Source organism: Antechinus flavipes, chromosome 2 (genome assembly GCF_016432865.1).
Source record: "Antechinus flavipes isolate AdamAnt ecotype Samford, QLD, Australia chromosome 2, AdamAnt_v2, whole genome shotgun sequence".
NCBI classification, from domain to species: domain Eukaryota; kingdom Metazoa; phylum Chordata; class Mammalia; order Dasyuromorphia; family Dasyuridae; genus Antechinus; species Antechinus flavipes.
In genome coordinates this window covers 160,905,044-160,927,826 of record NC_067399.1, presented here as the reverse complement: position 1 = coordinate 160,927,826, position 22,783 = coordinate 160,905,044, and the positions used below count along the sequence as shown (strand labels likewise).

General features: G+C 36.3%; 1 protein-coding gene across 2 annotated transcripts in view; it reads left to right on the top strand.

Annotated features, from left to right (window-relative positions):
* Window positions 1-22,783, top strand: part of BANF2 (BANF family member 2) — a 40,807-nt gene that overhangs the window by 6,312 nt on the left and 11,712 nt on the right. The window contains exon 2 of one of the 2 annotated variants that reach the window (XM_051975890.1): window positions 3,440-3,507. The exons of the other annotated variant lie outside the window; for it this stretch is intronic. The gene's annotated coding sequence lies outside the window, so the exon portion shown is untranslated. The remainder of the gene's footprint in view (window positions 1-3,439; window positions 3,508-22,783) is intronic. 2 annotated transcript variants of the gene reach the window in all.

Below are 22,783 nucleotides of genomic sequence, written 5' to 3'. Positions count from 1 at the left end.
CACTGTTCTATCACTGTATCACCTATCTGCCCCAGAAAAAGTTACTTTTCAATTATTCATGGATTGATGAACAGTTTATGGATTATTCAGAGTCTTACCTTTTTCCCTCTCCATTACTTTGTGCCATTTTATCTATTCTTTAAAGAGAAAGTTCCTTCAAGATTTATTAAAATACTCTTCCTCTAGATTGGCTGCCCTCCTTTGTTTAAAAAAAAAAAAAGGTGTATGTAGGCAGTAACACCCCCCTCCCCCCAATATTTTTCCATACTCATGTTTTCCTGTGCCGAGAATTTCATCATTTGAGTTTTATTACTTTAGCTTAAGCACTGCCTACTCTCTGATCTCTCTGCGGATGGGACTGGACCTATAATTTCATTGCTATAAGGAATTCCTGATGAAAAAAACTTCTTGTACCGATGGACCCCAGCAACATTACAATCTTAGGGCCTGGGATTACTAACAAGCAAAATGAGTCACAAATTGAAGATCACCTGTCAGGCAACTGTCAAGAGACAAGACTTGAACTGAGCCAGGTCTTCCAGACAACTTCCTTATCACCCATGAGCCACTTGACCCTCATTTAAAATTCAAATATTCGTCCAAGAAGCAATACTTTTAAGTTTCCCTCACCTGAAAGACTTTAATCTTATCTCTTTCTTCCTTAAGTGGCCAGAGGCAGAAAGAAGTCACTTAGGGACCTGAAGGAAGGAGATACTTTGAATTGTCAATGTCACCTTTGGATAAATCATAACTTGCTTTGCCTATAGCCAATCCTGAAACCCCTCTGCCTCCTCTACGTGAAAGTATGCATTCTTCTTGCCAACGCTCTCTGACTCCTGCTGGAAAAGGGAGCTAGGCTCATTCACTCTTAAACAGAATTCCTTTTATACTCCAAAAGTCCCCAAAGGCAAAGTGATCTTTCCCACAGAAAAGGATGTTTGGTCATTCTAACACAGAAGTTACTACTTAAGCACAGAAGAGAATGTTAGAGGCAGGAGGACCTTAGAACTCATTTAATCTCCAAGGCCCAGAGCAGTGCAGTGAGAGATCTTGCCATGACTGTGCTAAGACAAAGGCTTACATTTCCCAAATGCCTTCTTCCAACTAGACCATAAAGTACTTTGAAGAAGCTGGTAATGAGTGAAAACTGACAGGAAACTGAGCGATGAGAAATTTTCAAATCTCAGTTTCTAAGAGAAGCTCAGGGAGAGAAGTATGCTTTGTCTTGACAAAATTCAAGTCTGAACGAGATAAAATGAGATATTTCAAGACAGTTGTGAAAATCGAGTAAGGCTTCATCTATTTCAAAGTTTGAGTAGGCCTAAAGGACTTTAAGTCAAGGGCATACTTAAAGTGTCTCCTCCCTGCTATCTTAAGGACATACTTAAAGTCTCTTCCTGCTATCCCCTCCCTGTTAGCCCCCCAAGGGCATACTTAAGTCCCCTTCTTGTTATCCTCCCTATTTCAGCCAAATATGGGCAACTATGTACTTGTTGATCAAGTTCAATTTCTTGGATAGTTCCCGCGTTTAGAATGTAAGATCCTCAGCCAATGAGGATGAGGGTCAGTGGTGGGAGGGGGAATTTGCGTTAGGGATAAAAGCGCCGACCCTACCCCTACGGTGCCTCCTCCCTTTGATTGTCTGCTGGATCGGTGGGACCCCCGTTCTGGAGAATGTAAATAAACTTTGCTTTGCTTCTAGAGATCTATCCAGTTGTTTTATTAATGGTTTCTGACCCACACAAGTCCACCCTGGGTTTTCTGCTTTGGATCTTCAAGGTATCTTCTTCAAGACACCTTCCTCTCCTCCCCAACAAGTTCCTTGGCTAAAAGGGGCAGAAGAATTTCCAACTAAGCATTTTTGGAAAATAGGACAAATATCTTGATCCACAGATGAAATGCTTAAAAAAAAAAAAGAAGCAACATTTCACATTTGTTGTATAGTTTGATGTAATTAAGTGGAAGAAGTGAGAGCTAGAGAGATCTGGAGGTCAAACGGCATGGGTTCAAATTCTGACTCTGAGGCACACTTCTAATATAACTGTGAACAAGACATTTAACTCCCAAACTTCAGTTTCCTAAAATGTAGAATCTGTTGGTCTAGATATGCTCTCTGGACCTTTTCACTCCAGATCTGTGATTCTAAAGTTTCTTTTTCAGAGTGCATTCTCATGAAGATTAGAAAGGTAAGAGGGAGAAGGTAATAGAGAGTTTTGAATGCCAAAGAAAGTACTTTATATTTGATCCTGGAGGCAACAGGGAACCACTGGAGTTTATTGAACTCAGGAGTTTATTGAACTAGAGTTTACTGATCTTCACATTTACTGTCATTTTTTTTTTTTTTTTTTGGTCTGTTGCATATTTGCCATTCTTCCCTCACCTGCCACCAATAAAACCAAAGCCTATATTCAGTTTCCATCTCAGTTCTTGATAAAGACCACAAACTCAATTTCTTCTTCCCTTGGGAGACATTGTGGGAAAGAGTGAGGTCTATTTGGGGTCAGAAACATTCAAATCCTGGTTCCACCATTGTGAGATCTTCTGCAAATCCCAAATGAGATGCCTTTACTTGGTCTCCCTGGGTTTCAGGTTCCCCATCTGAAAAGTCAGAGTCCTGAACTAGATCTTTTAGTTTTGAAATCTGTGCTCTTATTTTCCCAATTCATCTCCTTGTAGATCCCACAAGTCTATGCTTCTAGCCTTTTTTGATATAGTTCTGTGTTTCTACTTTCACTTGTTGTTGTTCAGTTCTTGCAGTCAGGTCTGACTGATTGATTTTCTTGGCAAAAATACTGGAGTCTACAGATGAGGAAACTGAGGCAGAATTAAGTGACTTGCCCAGGGTGATCACACAGCTTAAGTGTCTGAAACTAGAAACTCAAGAAAAGATGAGTGTTCCTAATTCTAGAACACTTTTTTAACTGCTCCATTTTCACTTATATTTTGTGCTATATTTGTGAAGATTGGAAAATTATACAAATTTTTGTTATTATCATTCTTACTACTGAGAGGTAGTGAAGAATCAGAGAGAGAGAGAGAGAGAGAGAGAAAGAGAAAGAGAGAGAGAGAGAAAGTAAAAGATTTGGAATCCAGAAGATCTGGGTTTGAATCTTGACTCTAAGGGGACCCCAGACAAGTCACCAAGAAACACTCTAAGATTTGTGTATGTCCTAAGTTACGAAAAGGCTGAGGTCTTTATTGCATTGCACCAATAAAGTTGCAGATCCCTGACATCATTACTGAAGGTAACCTGTAAAGAGCTGACTTCTAGAATCAGGAATATCCAGGGTTTGAGCCCTATCTTTGATACACTTTAGCTTTAGCATCTTGGGATTTTACAATCCACTCTAAATTCTGAACTATAAAATAGTTGCTAAATAAGTTCCTCAGGGAGAGGGACTGGGGGGTTTTTGTTTTTTGTTTTTTTGCCTCTTTTTAGGAGAGAGAATTTCCTTCACTTGGAGTCACCTGAAGTTCGTGGACGTTTCTTACACCAAAGAATCACAGGTGAGGACAAAGAAAAAAATGAGTTGTCAGAGTCTTCTGAATACATTTTCTTTCCCCTTTCACTCCTTTCATGCTGTTCTCTCTTCTTGTCCCAGGTTCTATGCTACTGTCTATCTTTTTTATTTATATTTCATAAAATAGCTGGACTTGATCTAGTATAGACCCCCAAAGTACTAAACTATTGCAGTAGCCTGTTGATGGATCTGCCTCCCTCAATCCATCTATTCTCCACTGAGCCACTAAAGTGATTTCCCTAAAATGCAGGTCTAATCATGTTACATCTCTTCCTGTTATATAAACTCCATTGGTTCTGTATTGCTTCCATGATAAAATAAAAAATACTTGGTATTCAAAGTTCTCTGGAACCTACTCCTCTCCTACCTTTTCAGTCTTCATACTGTTGACTCTCTGACAAGATATTCTTCCATCCAATGGCACAGATCTTTATGTTCTACAAACAAGTCACTCCACTTCTTGGTTCCAAGCATTTTCTCTGGTTCTCCCTCAAGCCTGGAATGTTCTTCCTCCTCAATTACACCTATTGATTACTCTGACTTTCTATTAATCCCAACAAAAATCCCATTTTTTACTAAAAATGTTCCCCAATCTTTCTTAATTCTAGAGCCTTCTTTCTGATAATTATTTCCTATTTATACTGCATATAAACTTGCTTTGTATATATTTATTTGTATGTATTTAGATTGTAAGTTCCTTGAGGACAAGGGACTATGTTTTGTGTCTTTTTATAACCCAAATACTTAACATAGTGACTGGTACATAGTAGGCACTTAGCAAATATTTCTTGATTAATTGATTGAAAAGGTTCAAGTTAGAGGCAGGTGAAGAATAATTGATTCTCAAGGTACTGGAAAAGGGGAAAAATACCAAAAATATGGAAGAAATGCCAAAACGTATTATTACCAAAAGAAGACAACCCAGAGACATAAACACCCAGCAACTCTTATTGCTATTTTCCTAACTCTATATTTTTTAGAATAATGTATGAATGGTTGGTATCTTATTTGAAGGTAAGAACAGAGAATGCATTCATAAATAATATTCTATAATAGACAACATTTTAATTATCACATACTATACTGAAAAGTATAGAAAGCACAAGATCCTACTATGCTTATTGTTTATTGACTATTGTTTTAAAATACATTTAACAGTAGAATAGAGAAAGCTTCCTTAAAGTTTCTCTTTAAACAAGATGTCTGCCAGAGCTAGACGGCTCAGAGAGAACATCTAGTTCTATCTTCTTATTTTACAGTTAAAGAAAACCTCCTGAGGCTCAGGGAGGTTGAAGGATTTGCCTACAATTACACTAGGAGTGTGTTTCCAGTGTCTGCCATATGTATGGCTGGCAATTCTTAAGAGCTATAACAATGAAGATAGTTTTGTTCTATAATCATCTGATTTCTAGATATTCTTCCATCCAATGGCACAGATCTTTATGTTCTACAAACAAGTCACTCCACTTCTTGGTTCCAAGCATTCTCTCTGGTTCTCCCTCAAGCCTGGAATGTTCTTCCTCCTCAATTACACCTATTGATTACTCTGACTTTCTATTAGTCCCAACAAAAATCCCATCTTTTACTAAAAATGTTCCCCAATCGTTCTTAATTCTACTGCCTTCTTTCTGATAATTATTTCCTATTTATACTGCATATAAACTTGCTTTGTATATATTTATTTGTATGTATTTAGATTGTAAGCATAAAACAAATGTTTGCCACTTCATGGTCATAGTCATTACAGAGTCCAAATGGAAAAGGTATTTCCTAGATGGTAAGGGTCTTACATGTAGATGCTCTGTTTTCTGGTGACACTGAACTCATTACAGTAAGTCTGAAACACTGTAGATTCCCAAATAAAATCATTTAACCATTTAAAAGAATTGGATCAAAACTATCCACACAGGAAAAACAAGTAGATGAAGAATGTCTTTTGTTCAGACAATGATAAACAGTTGGAACCCATTGAGCTTATCCACTAGTGTGTATATCTTGAATGGATTTTGCAAGTGAACAATGAGCTAAGGGTAGAGTGAGGGTATGGATAAAAAGAAAAAGCACTGGTTAGCTTTTGGGAAATATCATGGTTCTTTTAATGACCCTGCTACTTGTACATGAAATAAAGGCTCACCTCTTTAGCACTAATATTCCTCTAGTGATATTTTATGTCTACAAATCACAAAATATTATAATCTCCCAAGAATTGAAATTAAGGATCCCCTAAAGGGTTATGGAGAGGTAACATGGTAGTTAGAACACATTATAAATGAGGTAATCTGAAGAAAAAGCACATAAGGTTCAGAAACTTAAAGACTTTGAACTGGAATGAGACCTTAGTAGTCATCTCAGTCAGTAAGCCCATTATACAGTGCCTGCTCTGTAATAGACACCTTGAAAATATAATTTATCTTCATAACAACCCTGTAAGGTAGGTACTATTATTATTTCTATTTTACATTTGAAGAAAATGAAATTAAAAAATTAAATGACTTGCTCCTGGTCAAACAGCAAAGTGTCTGAGGCAGGATTTTAAACTTAGTTTTTCCTGATTCTGGATCCATAATCTATAAATTGTACTAACTAGCTGTGGGTGGGCTTAGAGTGGGAAAGACCTCGTTTGCAGTGCATGCTCAATCATTAGCTGTGTTATCCTGGGTAAATCAATCAATCTTTCTCAGGCTCAGCTTCCTCCTTTGTAAAATGAGGATATGAATAGCACCTGCTCCTCAGGATTATTGTGAAGATCAAAGAGATAATATATGTCAAAAGCTGTATAAATGTTAGTTATCAATATTGTTATGATTACTGCTACTATTCAGATAAGTGGGATTCAACACAAGTCCTCTGTCTCCAGCTTCATTATGCTTTCCACTACATTATCTTGTCTTATAAAAGAAATCACCAGAAAAATGGATGGGGGCAAGCATTTATTAACTGAATACCATGTGTTTAGGGACTGTTGTAAGTGCTCTATAATTATAATCTCATTTGATCCTTGTAAGGTAGGAGTTTTTATTATTCTCATTTTATAGGTGAGGAAAATAAAACAGAAATAGTTTAAGTGACTTGCCCAGGGTCACTCAACCAGTAGCTGAGACCAGTTTTAAATTCATGTTTTCCTGACTCTATAAAACCACCTAGCGCTAGAGGAAAAAAAGAAGACTAGTCACAATAGAAAGTGATAGCAAATAGATTACATGTTCTAGTGACACCTAGGCAAAAAGTACTAGAGAAAAGTCTTAAGTACTTTGAATGTATCCACTGTGTGGTACATTTATGGAAAGAGCTATACAAGAGTTCCATAGGAGAGGCAGCAGGACTGGATGGGTTTCTGACTACATCCCTGGAGAGAATGTCCACCTCAGTTAAGAATACAAATTCACTAGAATATTTCAACTTTTCTCTTAATTTTCTACTACCTTCATATAATTGATCAACAAGAATTTATCATTATAATATAATATATTCAGTATACATAATATTGTATATAATAATATAATATTAATATTATAATATGCCTATTGGTCATAACATTATGGGGAATACAAAGAATTTAAAACAAAACAGCCCCTGACATTAAGAAGTTTACCATATATAGGATGAAAAATATAAATTCCATCTGTTTGTCTTTCTCTCCACCCTGCCCCTCTTATTGTATTTTATTATTTTCCCCTCTCTGACCACTCTGGTCAAGTTCCCAGCATTTATTTGAGCAAGTTTTACCATGCTTAGTTCTTTTATTTCTCTTTGCATGTTATTCTGGCCCCTCAAAACTAGCCCAACTGTGCCTCCATCCCTTTCATCAACCCAGCTGAGATCTTGGTTTGTGCTTCCTGAACAGGTTACACACTATTTCTTTCTTTCAGAAAGTCTTTCCTTATCCTCCAAGCCAGGACACACTGTTCTTAACTAAACATTCTCTTACTCTCTTATGGTTTCTTGCGTCACATCTCCTGCATGTCTTTGACGGTCTCACAGCCCAGCAACAATTCTTCTCTGTTCCCAAAAAGAACTTGAAATTTTGTTTGACCCCAGAGTCCCCTGGACACAGGTCTGTTTCATCCATATTCTCCAGCCTAAACTTCAAACTTAACACTTTTTCTTGGACTGTTCACAAGTCACTAAGTCTTTTTAACCAAGGTACAATGTCTCCTGTATCCACTGATCCACATTGACAGAGAATGAATGGAATCTTTAACCTAAGACAACTCTGGGGAAATGGCATAAATATCCCTTCCTCCCCCACCCCTATCCCCAGCCCACCCCCAGTTTTGAGACATTTCCAAGTAAGTCCAATTTCTCTTTTGGTCTGAATCTTACATCGAATTTCTCACTTCAAGAAATTTAAAATTGCTACAAATATGTCTCAATTTATTTCAATTTAATTGATATTATCTCTTGCTGAGCACTCGCTCTCATGCCCCACATAGAAAACTTTTGATTATTCTTCATCTGGAAGGGTCTTCCTCTCATTGAGGCTGCATAAGTTCTTTTGTCCCATCTGTCCCTCTTTTCCTCCTTCTGCTCATGAAGGAGACACAACAGATCTCCCAGCAACATCTGTTCCATCCTACGCCCTTCATCTTGCCATCTAACAATATATGTCAAAATATTCATTCTAGCATTTTGTGTGGTAGTAGAGAACTGGAAATAAAGTGGGTACTTCCCAAGTGAGGAATGTGGTATGACTGGAATGGGATATGAGAAATTCCGATAAACATGGGAGGATTTTATATGAACTGATGCAAAGCAAAATAAATAGAACAGTATCATTTTCACAATGAGTAAAATAATGTAAATGAAACAAACATTAAAAGGAAGCCCAATTCTGAGTAACTATAAAAGTGATAATGTTCCTAGAGAACAGATAATGAAACATAATTGCTTTTTTCTCAATGCAAAACAGAATTTGCTAAGGCAGAATGTAATAAAGGTTGTTCATGATCACCATATAATAGGGTATTTTTACTTAACTGTTTTTCTCTTTTACATTAAAAAAGCTCAGTTCTGGGAAGGAAAAAAGCAATTCTTGAAATGACTAGTAAAATAAAAGGTATATCAGGCTTAAAAAAAAAACAAAACAAAACTATGACCTTTAAAAAAAGGAAAAGGATCTATATATGCTAAAAATATTTGAAGCAGCACTTTTTGTAGTGACAAGGAACTGGAAATTAAGTGGATGCCCATCAGTTGAGGAATGGCTGAATAAGTTATGGTATATGAATATTATGGAATATTATCATTCTATAAGAAACGATCAGCAGTATGATTTCAGAGAGGCCTGGAGAGACTTTACATGAACTGATGCTGAGTGAAGTGAATAAAACCAAAAGAACATCGTACACAATAACAAGATTATGTGATGATCAACTATGATGGACTTGGATCTTTTCAACAATGAGGTTATTCGGGCCAATTCCAGTGGGCTTGCAATGGAAGGAGCCATCTGCATCCAGAGAGAAAACTATGGGGACTGAAAGTGGATCACAACATAATATTTTCACCTTTTTTGTAGTTATTGTCAGCTTGCTTGTTTTTTTCCCCTCATTTTTTTTTTTCCTTTTTGGTCTTATTTTTTTGTGTATGCATCATGATAACTGTGGAAATACGTTTAGAATGATCGAACGTGTTTAGCCTATGGTGGATTATTTGCTGCCTAGGGAAGGGAGGAGGAAAAGGGAGGAGAAAAATATGGAACACAAGGTTTTGCAAAGTGTGAATGCTGAAAACTATTTTTGCATGCATTTTTGAAAAATAAAAGGCTATTCTTAAAAAAAAAAAAAAGACAAGGAAAAAACAGTATGAAACTAACATCTGTTGCTCACACTTTGCCCCCTGCTCCTAGTTCCAGTTTCATCCTGGTTAATCTTGAACCCAGCCCAGTTCAAACAATAACCATTTCTCTAGTCTTATGTCTCATTGAAAGAAGATGATAATTTTGTGAGTCATTTCTATTAAAATCTTTGTGCCCAGGTTCACTTACTCTTACTATCTTTTCTTGAAGATGTTTCTCCCAGGGACACTAAAGGAAAGACCTATCAAACAGACAAATTTTGGCCATTATTCCTGGGCTTATGAAAAATTATCTATCTGATCAAACTACCTGGGGTCTTTGCCTATGAAATACAATCACTCCAAAGCTTAATCAGTCAATCCCTCAGGCAGGCAATCAAAAAGACCTTGCTCTTTTTTGACATGATTACTAAATGAATGAAAGGAGGAAAATGCCATAGGTATAGTATAGATGAATTTCAGTAAGGTAGTTTTTTTCCTTCAACATTTTCCCAATATCTTTGCAGACAAGATGAAGAAATATGGATTAGATGAGCTTAGGCAAATCATATAACATCAAAGAATCAAGTTTAGGACTACAAAGAAACCATATGGATCTTTCATTTTATAGATGAGAAAATAAGACTCAGATAACTTAGGAAGAGCTAGGAGCTATCCTCAGGTTCTCTCATGCTATCTTGCTGGGGACTTCTAGTTTTGAAAATCTATACTTGTAACTAGATTCAGAATTGATTAATGTACCCAAACCAATTTGGAAAGGTAAGAAGGGGAAGGCAAATATTTGTTAAGCATTTCATTTTCTATCCAATTCTTATTTGGATTTGACTCTACAGAATTTTCTGTCTGGCTCCCTCCTCTTCCCTCCCCTGCTCTTCTTCCCCTCCCACTTTCCATCTCTTCTCTTCCCTCTATCCCCCACCATAAATTCAGCACCCGAAATCTCATTACCAAGCTGATGGACTCAGATTTGATACTCAACACCTTAACTCCCTCAATTGCTTTTTCTGTCTGAGAGGAGAGTTACAGGGGGGAGCAATAAACTTCCTTCCAAAACTTTCTTTTATAGATGACTCAGAATGTTGTAGGTCACACTCCTTTTTCCATCAGTAAATCTGCTTGGTTTTGACTCCAGGGAACTGTGCAATTATTAATCTCTTTGACCATCTAAATAATGTTGATTAATAAAGGCAGTCATCTGAAGGAATATCTCTGATAGAATGTCTACCAGTCTCTGAGGTGTGTTCTGTTCAACACTTTTATCAATACATTGAAAATATAACACAGATGTCATCAGATGGATATTTATCAGATGTGTCTATGGTGTATGCTGAGAGAGACATTATATATTGGATGATAAAAATAATGACTTAAGAAGATATTGACAGTGAAAAGATGAGACTGATCTAATAAAATTAATTTAACTCAGGTATACTCATTTGTGTTCATTGTCTCATGTCTATAGATATTTTCTCAAACAGTGTAGCTCACTATCCATTCATGATTGTCATCCTGTGTGCCCACTATCTGTGTCCTTTTCTTTAGAGACAGTATTAGAGGTGGTGCATTAGACAGAACTGGACCTGGGAAGGCTACATATCAAATGTAACCTCAGATACTTACTAGCTCTTTATATACTGAGCAAGTCATTTAATCTCTGCCTTAGTTTCTTCAACTGTAAAATAAGGGTAATAAAAGCATCACTTTCCAAGATCAAATGAAATAATAACCATAAAGCATTTAGTACAGTGCCTGGCACATAGAAGGTGCTATTCAAGTGCTTGTTCCCTTCCCTTCTATAAGTCCCTTCTTTTATCATTGTTTGCCTTACTAGTATTTTGTTTTTCCAAATACATAGTTTTCAACATTCATTTTTGTAAGATGTGTTCCAAATTTTTCTCCCCATCTCTCTTCCCTCTCCAAGACAGCAAGCAATCCGATATAGGTTATACATGTACAATATTTCTAAACCTATTTCCATATTTGTCATGTGGTACAAGAAAAATCAGACCAAAAGGGAAACAACCATGAGAAAGAAAAAGCAAAAAAGGTGAAAATACTATACATTGATCCATATTCAGTCTCCATGTACTCTTTCTGACATTTTCTGTCCCAATTCTATTGGAATTGTCTTGGATCCACCTCTGCTTTTGACATTGTGAGGTTGCCAATGGAGGACACAGGTTGTCTTTCAGCTTCCTCTTGCTCTCAACAAATAGCAATCCCATTTTCTTCATTTGTTTCTTTTTTCCTTTTTTATTTTTTTGCAATGTAATTGGGATTAAGTGAATTGCCCAGGATCACATAGCTAGGGAGTGTTGTGTCTGAGGTTGGATATGAACTCAGGTCCTCCTGACTTCAGGGTCAGTGCTTCTGACCACTGTGCCATCTATCTATCTCCCAATTCATATTTGATAATGCTTCACTCTGCTTTTCCTTCATTGTAATGCTTGCCTGTACTGCCTATTAAATTTATTAAGAATGACTATGTGTCTTATACTTGAGTTCAGTAGTCAACTAATATTTTATTTAGTGCCTAATATATGTTTTGCACTGTGGTAAGGGCTATGGATACAAAGAAAAGCTTCTGTAGCACAGTCCTTTGCTCTCAGGGAATTCACAGTGTAATGGAGGAGACAACAATTGTGTACAAACAAAATGCATATAGGAAAATTTTCAAATAGTCTTAGAAGGTGCCAAGGTTAGGGAGGTCTAGAAAAGGCTTCTTGCAGAATCCAAGCCTTTAGCTGAGACTTGAAGGTATCTAAAGAAACCAAGAAGAAAAGATAAGGAGAGAGTCTCAGGCATGGAGGACAGTCAGTGAAAATAACCTTGTCAGGATTCAGAGCGTTCTAATTAAGAACAACAAGGAAGCCAATGTCATTGGATCATAGAATAAGTATAGAAGTCAAAAATCAGGAATAGGGCAGGGGGCGTGGAGTAGATACCAGTTCTTCTGAGATTTTAGAAGATAATAGAATAAATATGCATCAGTTAAAGCACAACGAGAAAAAACAAAACATTTTCACGTAGCAGAGAGGTTGGACTTTTTTTTTCTGCTAGGCTCAGGGCATACCTGACACCAATAAATAGGAAAAGGTTACAAGAAAGCAGATTTCTGTCCAACATAGAGAAAAATGTCTTAAATAATTACAGATCTCTAAAAATAAATTGGCTATTTTTGGGAGGGAGAAGTTCCTCATCACTGGAAGCCTATAAGCAGAAGTTACATGACTTGTCAGGAATGTCTTATCCATTGCTGTGTAGCTATTAAGCATCAGAGCAGGGTTATGAAACAAAGTCTCTTCCATCCAAATTGGGTATTCTCTTTAACATACAATATGTTCTTCCCACTTTTTAAAAAGGGAATTCTTCTTGAGGTAGAATTTGGAATCATAGAATCTTGGAGATGAAGATATCTCAAAGGTCACCTAGTCCAACCCATATCTGAATGGGCATTCTCTCTATAACAGTTCTCTATCATTCAGCGTGTTTTTGAAGCTCTTCAGTGTTGGAGAACTTGCCACCTCCTGAGGTAGCTCATTCCACTTTGTGTACCTAATTGTTAGAAAGTTTTTCTTTTTAAAGTTGAAACTAATTTCTCTACTTCTTTTAACCACTGCTTCTAGTCACTGCTTCTAGTTCTTTTCCATTAATCAAGAGGATTGGATTTGTTGATCTCTGTGATCTCCAGTTAAACTAATGAAACATCCCCTTCCATCTCTTAAGATTCTGTAAAAAGAAGCGGAATAGGAGTATTGTTTCCAAAATCAAAGGAATCCCTGGCAGTGCCCAATCAGAAAAGAAGGATGGACATGATCTCTCTTAAAACAAACAAAACTCCAAATCAAAACAGATATGTGTAATCAAATATCCATTTTATACATAGGAAAGCAATTTGCACTAGGCCTTTGTGGTTTTTGAAGGTCAGTAGCTGGAAAACATTTGTCAGTAGAAAGATTGTGCTGACTCAGATGTTGCCTTCCCTACTAAAATGTAAACTGCTTGTGGGCAAGGATAATTTAATTTTTATTTTTGTATCCCTAGTGTTTAGCCCATAGCAGTCACTTAGGAGATGGATGGTACAGTGGAGAGATCACCAAAAGTGAAGTCAGAAAGACCTGAGTTCAAATGAAGCCAAAGACCCTGGGGAAGTCACTTCTCATCTGTAAAATGGGGATAATAAGAGCACCTATCTCCCAGGGTTGCTGTGAAGATCAAATGAGATTGTAATTATCAAATTCTTAGCCCAGTGCTTGACTCATCATAAGCTCTAAATAAATATTAGTTATTATTATTAGCAATGATAAAATTCTTGTTGATTGACTGATTGGGTCAGAGACATGTGGAAGGAGATGGAGTAAACAAAGTATTGCTCTAGATACTTCTTTCCATCTCTACCATGAACCTCCAGCGTGATTTTGGGCAAACTACCTGCCTGAAGTTCAGAGGTTTCCTCACTTATAAAATGAGTGGGTTGAAAGTCTTCTTAAACTCTAAAATTTTAGAAATCTTAGGTATTGGGACAAAGAGATAAACTTGAGGTGCATTATCTACACAAAGGTCCAAGAAAAGGAACTGAATGGTACAATAGTAATAACTGGAGTCATGTTACATTGTGCTTCAGGGTATTTGAAGGGCTTTATAAATAATCTCATTTGGCACCAAGACATCACTGCTATTATCCCCATTTGACAGATAAGGAAAAAAAGAATCCAGGGCTGAAAGTCATGGACTCAATTCTGAGTCCAAATTCTGGTTGGTTCATTTGCTATCTCTGTAATGAGGGGCAACTTTCTTGGCTTTAGTTTTCTCACCTGCAACCATATGTGGAGATATTGGTTCTACCTACTTCACAAGGTTATTGTAAAGAAGTGTTTTGTAAGTTGTAAAGTGTTAAATAAAATGTGAGTAGTCTTAATAATAAGAGCAATTCTGAAGGAAGACCAGAGATCACACTTTTAATTTTTTTTAGTCACATATGTTACTTGTTAGAAATAGGATGCCTATAACTGGGCCAACTTGAAAAATCTCAACCAATATTTAAGGCAAGAGATTCTTTAACTATTTTTTGTTGTTTTTGTTGGATTTTTTTTCTGAATATGTGGTGAGGAGCAAAGGGGAAAAAAAGAAGAATGAAAGTTTCTGTTGGAGAAGCTTATTTTTCTAGGAGACCAGGTTCAATGTTGAAAGAGGACCAATTTACCCAAAATAAGAGACATGGACTAGATAACATTTGTCTCTAAGGCATTTATGTTGTTGTCCAGTCATTTGCAGTCATGTCCAACTCTCTGTGACCCCATCTGAGGTTTCCTTGGCAAAGATACCAAAGTGGCAAAGATACCATTTCCTTCTGCAGCTCATTTTACAGATGAAGAAACTGAGGCAACAGGAATAAATTACTTGCTTAGGCTTACATAAGTATAAATATGCATCAGTTAAAGCACAATGAAAAACAAAATACTGACTGGTAATACTGCTTAGGTTATGTGATATAACCATCTTTCCACTTGTATAAAGTTTTGGGATTTTTTTCTCCCATATTTGAGCATTAGTTTGTTTGCTTAAAGATGGACATAAATTAGAATGACTGGATTAGGTCTGTTGTAATACAAAAAGTTATTAGGAAACCAGACACTTGGAAAGAATCTATTAAGAGGCTTTTTGGCAAATGCCTATAATCCCTGCTACCTGTAAGGCAGGGGCTGACTGATCTGAGCTATAGCAGGCAAAACTAATTATTCAATGTTTGCCTCAATGTGGCCAGTCCCAGGGAGAGGGGAGCAGGTATCAAGATGCCTAGGGGAGAACTAGATCAGAAACAGCAGGTCAAAGCTACCTTGCTGATCAGTAATGAGATAAACCCTGGGAGTAAGGCTGAATTTCCAGCCTGGGTGAAATATGTTTTGGAACTCTCCTACATGCCCCCACCCCATCCCCCAGACAGCTTCCTCTTCCTCCCTACTTTTCAGCTCCCTTTTGTGTATTATCTTCCCCCATTAGATTGCATGCTCTCTGAAAGCAGGGACTATTTTTGTGTGTATTTGTATTCCCAGCATTTAATGCATTTATAAATATTTATTGTCTAAGATAATATAGTATTTTAAGGCTTATTAAGCTTATTAAGACACCATTTTATTTGACCCTTCACAGGAATACTATGAAATAACAGCTACTAATTGCCCCATTTTACAAATGAGGAAACTGAGGCTGAGAGAACAAGTAACCAACCCAGGATCACACAATTATTATAGTCTGAGGCAAGATTTGAAGTCTTTGTAGTTTCAAATCTCTAATTCACTCTGCCATGCGAGACAACATTTTATGTAGGGGAAAAAAAAAAAAATGCTGCACTCAGAGCCAGAAACAAACACATTCCAATCTCACTGATACTCAATAGTTATGTGGCCATAGAAAAGATCTCTCTGAGCCTCATTTTCCTCATCTTCAAAATGGGATCATAGAATTATATATCTAGAACTGGAAAGGACTTCAGAGCCCATATAGTGCAAATACTTTGTTTTCTAGTTAAGGAAATTTAAGTTCCAGGGAAGTTAAGTGATTTACTCAACATAATACACAATTTAAAGCATTGCTGTCAAGCTTAAATGAGATAATATAGGTAAGTTTTCTGAAAATTTTAAAAGTACCATGTTAATATATCAATACCATAAAGTATCATATCAGTTCAGAATCAATTATATACTAAAGTAATCAATAAACATTAATTAAACACTATATGCCAGTGCTTAGTAGTACCTGGCACACTTAGTAAATGTTTAATAGATGTTTATTGTATTAGGTATAGAAAAAAAGACAAAAGCTAGTCCCCACTCTCAAGGAGCTCATAATCTAAAGACAATTATTGTACAGACAACTATAACTACTATATATAAGCTATATACAGGACAAATGGGAAATAATAAGCATAAGGAAGGGACTAGAATTAAGAGAAATTAGGAAAGATGGGATTTTAGCTGGGACTTAAAGAAGGAAATCAGAAATAAAAGAATTCCAGGAAAATAGCCCAAGGTGAGACTTGGAATGTCTGTTATTACCCATTAGACATTCAAGCTTTGAGAACATGGCTCAGAAACAGCTGAATAAAATTATGGGGATGACAATTGAATTACCACTTACTTGGGCTGTTCCTATTGTTGATCATGTTTCTCAGAAGTCAAGGTTTTGAAAGACTTCTACTATTTCCTGAATTTGTGAGGGGAGAGGAACCTATCCACAAATAGACTAGCACCTGCACCTGGGCTGTATTACCCCCTCTGCCCCCCAAAACATATACTCCTGCATACACTCACTCAGAAGGGAGGAGCTATTTAGCTGCTCCAATTACTGAGAACTCACCGAGCTGCCTTGCTGTGAATCAGCAAGAAAACTAGGAAGTTTATAATGGGTATTCTGCCCCAAAAGAAAAACTGAAACTGAATTCTTGTCTCTCTAGCCAATAAAGAAAAACAATGTTTGTCAAATGAATGAACTGAAAAACGATCCAATTACACCTTCACAACAAAAACATCCTTCTTTGTTTCAGAAGAGCCATATTAACCTTGATAGGGCCCCTTCCCCCATTTTGTACTTCCTACTTAGGAAAACTAGATTAAAGGGAAAAAAAGAGCCAGAAATTTAAAGCGAGTGAGCAATAACTAGTGAGGAGAAGGAATGGGAAGGGTGGAAAGGAGTCTTTATTAAGAATTATAGTGTGATAACAGTAGACTACTGATTTTTTGTTTCCTTAATCTACCCTGCTTGGTGGGCTCCTTAATTAAGTTCTTAGCTTCTATGAGTCCTAGCTTTCACTGCTCATCTGTTCCAGATGAACTCAGGCAGGCCAGTGATGGAACCACTGTTTTCCTCCAAATCAGCTTGAGTGGCTTGTTTCCCCACAATTAATTCCTCTGTTGTACATGATCTCCTTGCTTAATCTTTAATGCCATAGTTAGTGCTTTCCTTGTTTTAATCAAATAGGAAGGGAAGAATAGGCCATCTGAAGGAGGCCAAGGGAAATCATAACAAAATGAGCTCTGGGTTGGCTTCTGTTCATTTCGGATACCCCTTGCAGCATAGGCCAGGACCTTACTTCTGCTGAGTCAGATGCTCTTAATGTGAAGTTAGAATTAGTTCATTTATCCAATTTGGTTTAGCGTCTTAGACCTCCTACAATCCATGCAGCAGGTGCAGTCATGTAAGGAAAGGAAAAAAGTGTGTAGGGGGGGAGGTGGAGAGGCGGGGGAGCATAGACACACTAGGTAGCTACCTCCATCTAATGGTGTAAATGGAAGGACAGTGAAAACTGGCCCCAGTCAAATCATCTCCCTATTTGTCTGCCATAGTACAGGACATTTCTATAACTAATTTCAGTCACATGAAGTAGCAAGCTAGTATAATGGATTGAGTGGTAGACAAAAAGTTAAGGAAACCAGAATTCTAATCATAACATTTTGTAGTTGTAAAATGCTGGGCAAAATGCAGATAGTAATAACAGCTGCTACCTCATAGGGTTGTTGTGAAGACCAAATGACAGTTCTCACTTTAAATCTGCCTTACTCAAATTTGACTTTATGTAAAGAATTCTGAAACAAATCCACATTTCAAAAAAATGAAAATGATGTGCAGAGAGATGATTGAGTCTCATGGAGAACTGTCAAACGAGGAATTGATTGAACTGCTAGCTGCAAAGATTGCAGAAAAAGAAAGAGAAGTTTTGGAACACCAATCTAGCCAAAAAAAGGTTCACAATGAAACAGCTGGTAAAAGTATTTCATCATTTAAGCAATATTTTTTCCTTATATTGAAAAAATGGATCCAAAATAAGATTTTTCAAAATTCAAAGATTAGTTGAAGATACTAGGAGGAAAAAAAGAGAGCTCCTGTTTAAATTTCTCTCAATAATTTCATTAAAAAGTTGTACAGCCAATTTCAGTAACAAAGCTTGAGAGCAGTGGGAGAAGCAACATACTGAACACCTATGTAAACTTTACTGTACGATATTATAGATTTTTATTATTCGGTAGCCAACTCTTTGTGATCCATTCAGCATTTTCTTGCCAGAGATATTGAGTGATTTGCCATTTCCTTCTCCAATTCATTTTGTAGAGGAGGAATTGAGAATAGAATTAAATGACTTGCACAGGGTCACACAATTAGTAACTGCTAATGCCAGATTCGAACTCAGGAAGATGAGTCTTTCTTTCTCCAAATCTGGCATTTTATCCACCAAGCTACATAGAGTTTCTTATAGTACTGTATATACTTCATCATTATCTTTATCTTTCATTTCTTTTCTTTTTTATATAAATTCTTTTTAATAGCTTTTAATTTTCAAAATATGTGCAGTTTTCAACATTCACGCTTGGAAAACTTTGTGTTCCAAATTTTTCTCCCTTCCTCTCCACCTCCACTCTTCTCCAGACAGCAAGTAATCCAGTATAGGTTAAACATGTACAATTCATCTAAACATATTTCCACATTTGTCATGCTGTACAAGAAAAATCAAATCAAAAAAGGGAGAAAAAAGCAAACAACAAAAAAGGGGAAAATACTATGTTGTGATCCACATTCAGTCCCTGTGGTCCTCTTTCTAGATGTAGATGGCTCTTTCTATCACAAGTCTATTGGAATTAGCCTGAATCACCTCATTTTTACCTTTTATTCCATAATTTTATTCATTATCATGCTATAGTATTTAGCATGTCTGCATTTTAGTATATTTTATGACTTGCATAAAAGTATTATTTTGCATATGTCTTTGTTATTATATAAGTTAAGGGAAGTGGGTAGATAAGGACAAATTTGTATTTAAAAATTACTTTACATAAAGGTATGAAGAATGGTCCATTTATGTAAAGTGAGATGTCTGTATAGGTAAAGCACCTTGCAAACCTTAAAATTCCACATAAATGCCAGCTGTTATTTTTATTGTTGTTTGGTTAAGGTATAATCTTGTCATTGCTGAAATATAAAAAATTTCATCTTGAGGCAGTTCACAGTGGACAAAGCACTGAGCCTGAAGTCAGGAAGAGTTCAAATCTGGTTTTAGATATTACCTCTTGGGTGACTTGGGCAAATCATTCAACTTCTACCTTTCTCAGTTTCCTAGATTGTAAACTGGTAATAATAATACCAGCCACTTCACAGGGTTATTACGAGGGTCAAATGAGATATTAATAAAGCACTTAATATGCCTGGCATAGAATAGGCACTTAATACTTATTCCTCTCCCTTATCTAGGATGACATTAATGTTACCACTTATTAACATAGATTGCTTTGTTATTAATACCAATTCATTTAGAGAATAGAACTCTGAAGAGGGGATGTAAGACAGAAAAATAAGAACTCTGGTAAATTCTAAGAATTGGAATATTATCACAAAGTCTTGGCATCCTAAAAATCTTAATTTTATAGGTAGCCAATAAGGCCTTAAGCAGCAAGGAGTGATTTGAGGAAAGATTCCTTTGGATATGAACTTGGGTAGAACCAATATTTTGAAAGCTTAGTTTGAACCCACTCTCCAAAAACTGAAAAGTCATAAGGGGAGAAAAGTGTGCTGCCAGAGACATTAGATGGTAATGTTTATACTTTTATTCCTTCTGTAGCCTTGCAATAAATATTCCTTTGTAAAAGAAAAAAATAATAGGGAAGCTGCCAGTTCTAGCTGAAGCAATTTAGTGATAGATCACCTTCATAGCAGTATTAGGGCCTTATATGTCTTTCAGAGTTTGTCATAGAACTACAAATTCCTCTAATGTTGGGGTAGAGAGAGATAACACTAATAAATACCAACATAATAGCTGACAAAAGGCTTTAAGATATTTTTAAACATTCCTATACAGACATAATTTCCACTGCGTTTCACAACAATCCTGTGAGTTAAATAATAATAAAGTTATTATTAAATTAAAATAATAATAAATATTATTATCCTCACTTTGCACATAAGGAAGCTGAGGTGAGGGACAATTAAATGATTTGTGCATGTCCATGTAACTATTAAGTACAAAAAGTGATTTGAAGCAACTATATCTATTATTTTTAATTTTTAAATAGTATTTTACTTTTCCAAATACATAAAAAGGTAGTTTTTCAACATTCATTTTTGAATGTTCTAAATTTTGTGTTCTAAATTTTTTTCCCTCCCTCTTTTACCTTTCCCCTCCTCAAGACAGCAAGCAATCTGATATACATCAAATATGTACAATTCTTTTCTTTAAAAAATACGTATTTTTTAATGATGAATGTTGGAGGGGATGCGGGAAAGCTGGGACACTGATGCATTGTTGGTGGAGTTGTGAACGAATCCAACCATTCTGGAAAGCAATCTGGAATTATGCCCAAAAAGTTATCAAACTGTGCATACCCTTTGATCCAGAAGTGTTACTTCTGGGCTTATATCCCAAAGAAATACTAAAGAAGGGAAAGGGACTTGTATGTGCCAAAATGTTTGTGGCAGCCCTGTTTGTAGTGGCTAGAAACTGGAAATTGAATGGATGCCCATCAATTGGAGAATGGCTGGGTAAATTGTGGTATATGAATATTATGGAATATTATTGTTCTGTAAGAAATGACCAGCAGGATGAATACAGAGAGACTTGGAGAGACCTACATGAACTGATGCTAAGTGAAATGAGCAGAACCAGGAGATCATTATACACTTCGACAACAATATTGTATGAGGATATATTCTGATGGAAGTGGATTTCTTTGACAAAGAGACCTAAGTTTCAATTGATAAATGATGGACAGAAGCAGCTACATCCAAAGGAAGCACTGGGAAACGAATGTGAACTATTTGTATTTTTGTTTTTCTTCCCGGGTTATTTATACCTTCTGAATCCAATTCTCCCTGTGCAACAAGAGAACTGTTCGGTTCTGTAAACATATCTTGTATCTAGGATATACTGCAACATATCTAACATATATAGGACTGCTTGCCATCTAGGGGAGGGGATAAAGGGAGGGAGGGGAAAAATCGGAACAGAAGAGAGTGCAAGGGATAATGTTGTAAAAAAAATTACCCTGGCATGGATTCTGTCAATATAAAGTTATTATTAAATTAAAAAAAAGTCTGTGAATTTCCAACAGGTTAAAAAAATACGTATTTTTAATACACGTTGCTTTATGAATCATGTTGACAGAGAAAAATCAGAGCAAAAGAGAAAAAACATGGGAAAAAAAACAGAAAAAAAGTGAACATAGCATGTATTGATTTACAGTCAATCTTTATAGTTCTTTTTCTGGATATAGATGACATTTTCTGTCCAAAGTCCATTGGGATTGCTTTGAATCACTGAAACACTAAAAAGAATCAAATCTTTCATAGTTGATCATTGCAGATTCTTGCTGTTGTTGTGTATGATGTATTCCTGTTTCTGCTTCTTTCACTCAACATCAGTTCATATACATCTTTCCAAGCCTTTCTAAAATCAGCTTGTTCATCATTTTTAATAGAACAATAATATCCCATTATCTTCATATACCACAACTTTTTCAGCCATTCTTCAGTTGATGGGCATTTATTTTCATTTTCCAATTCTTTGTTACCACAAAAAAGCTGCTCCAAACATTTTTGCACAGGTGTGTCCTTTTCCCTCCTGTAAGATTTCTTGGGGATACAGATCCAGTAATGGCACTGCTTGGTCAAAAGATAACACAATTCTTTTAAACATATTTCCACATTTGTTGTGTTATGCAAGAAAAATCAGACCAAAAGGGTTGGAGAACACAAGAAACTTAACAAAAAAGTGAAAATACTATGCCTCAAACCACATTTGGGTTCCCTAGTTCTCTCTTTGGATGTGAATGATATTTTCCATCCCAAGTCTATTGGAATTTCCTTGAATCACCACAGTGCTGAGAAGAGCCAAATTTATCACAGATGATCATCACAGGATCTTGTTATTGTGTACCATGTTCTCTTGGGCTTCCTTCACTCAGCATTAGTTCATGTCAGTCTCTCCAGGTCTTTCTGAAATCATCCTGCTGATCATTTCTTATAGAACAATACTATTACATACATTCATAGACCATAACTTATTCAGCCATTCTCCAACTGAAGGGCATCCACTCAATTTCCAGTTCCTTGTTACTACAAAAAGGGCTGTCACAAATTTTTGCACATCATTCTTTTCCCTTTTCTATGATCTCTTTAAGACATAGACCCAGTAGAGACACTGCTGAATCAAAGAATATGCAGGTTTAAAGCCCTTTGGCATAGTTCCAAGTTGCTCTCCAGAATGATCGGATCATTTCACAATTCCACTAACATTTTATCATTTATCATTATCTTTTCCTTCAATATTTATCATTATCTTTTCCTGTCATCTTAGCCAATCTAATAGGTATGAGGTGGTGCCTCAGAGTTGTCTTAATTTGCACTTCTTTAATCAATAGTGATTTGGAACATTTTTTCCATGTGATGGGAAAACTAGATGCATCTATCAGATTAATAGATTGGAT